This window comes from Glycine soja, chromosome 12 (genome assembly GCF_004193775.1).
Source record: "Glycine soja cultivar W05 chromosome 12, ASM419377v2, whole genome shotgun sequence".
Classification (NCBI taxonomy): Eukaryota; Viridiplantae; Streptophyta; class Magnoliopsida; order Fabales; family Fabaceae; genus Glycine; species Glycine soja.
The window spans coordinates 31,384,826-31,386,078 of NC_041013.1; the positions used below are offsets into that span (position 1 = coordinate 31,384,826).

The 1,253-nt window shown below is 42.3% G+C and overlaps 1 non-coding gene across 1 annotated transcript; it reads left to right on the forward strand.

The window, feature by feature from the left end:
* The first annotated feature begins 756 nt into the window (after positions 1–756).
* Positions 757–863, forward strand: LOC114380646. The gene has a single exon (XR_003659820.1). It is a non-coding gene; the product is annotated as a small nucleolar RNA R71 (small nucleolar RNA).
* Positions 864–1,253: the final 390 nt, after the last annotated feature.

The following is a 1,253-nucleotide window of genomic DNA, read 5'->3' on the forward strand; positions in this document are numbered from 1 at the left end:
AGTTAAGCTGTGAATGGAGGCTCTGGTCTCTTGCTGAAACTACATGTTTTGCATAGCCATTTGCCTCACAAGTTCTTCAAGGGAAGGTTGCGGAGGGGTCTCAACTGTTTGCTATTTCTGGGGCTGTTGCTGTTGTTGCTACTAGATTGGTGGAGGAATGTATGATCTACTTGGGCCAACAACATTTTGAAAATAAGTATGTTGTTGTTGTTGTTGCTGTTGTGAAGGATTCGACCATCTAAGATTGGGATGATTCCTCCATCCGGGATTGTACCTGTTGCTGGAGAGAGGTCATAATTATTCTGTTGTGGCTGATTTTGCTGTTGAGGTTGAGGAGGTCTATTGTAGATGTTTGCAGCATAAGCTTCAGGCTGTTCAATTGCTTCAGATTGTTGCACAGAAGGGCAAAGGTCTGTGTGGTGGTTGGCAGAGGAGCATAAACCACAAAGTCTGGCGACAGGTGCAGATTTTTTATTCATGGTCAGTTGGGTTACCAGGTTAACCAAGGCATCTAGTTTACCTTCAAGCTTCTTAGTCTCACCTGATGAATTCGTGGCTACTTCATGCACTCCTCTAATGACAATAACATCACTTATGGCACTAAATTGCTGGGAGTTTGAAGCCATCTTCTCAATTAAATTTCTGGCTTTAGCAGGGGTCATGTCTCCAAGTGCTCCACCATTGGCAGCATCTATCATACTTTTCTCCATGTTGTTGAGTCCTTCATAAAAATATTGGAGAAGAAGCTGCTCAGAAATCTGGTGGTGAGGGCAACTGGCACATAATTTTTTAAATCTCTCCCAGTATTCATATAGGCTCTCTCCACTGAGTTGTCTAATACCTAAAATATCCTTTCTGATGGTTGTGGTCCTGGAAGCAGGAGAAATTTTTTCCAAGAATACACTCTTGAGGTCATCCCAGCTCGTGATGGACCTTGGAGCAAGGTAATATAGCCAGTCCTTTGCCACTCCCTCTAAAGAATGAGGAAAGGCCTTCAGAAATATGTGATCCTCCTGGACATCTGGTGGTTTCATGGTGGAGCAGACAATATGGAATTAATTCAGGTGTAGCCATTTCCCTTAGAGTCCTCTCACGGGGTGGAGGTTGTGCCATATTCTCAGAATGTACAAAATCAGAATGTTCAAAATTATAATGCTCAAAATCATCAATATCAGAATGCTCAGGATGCTCAAAAGATACTAAATGATGTCTAACTAATCTATGAAATGTCCTATCTATCTCAGGATCAAAGG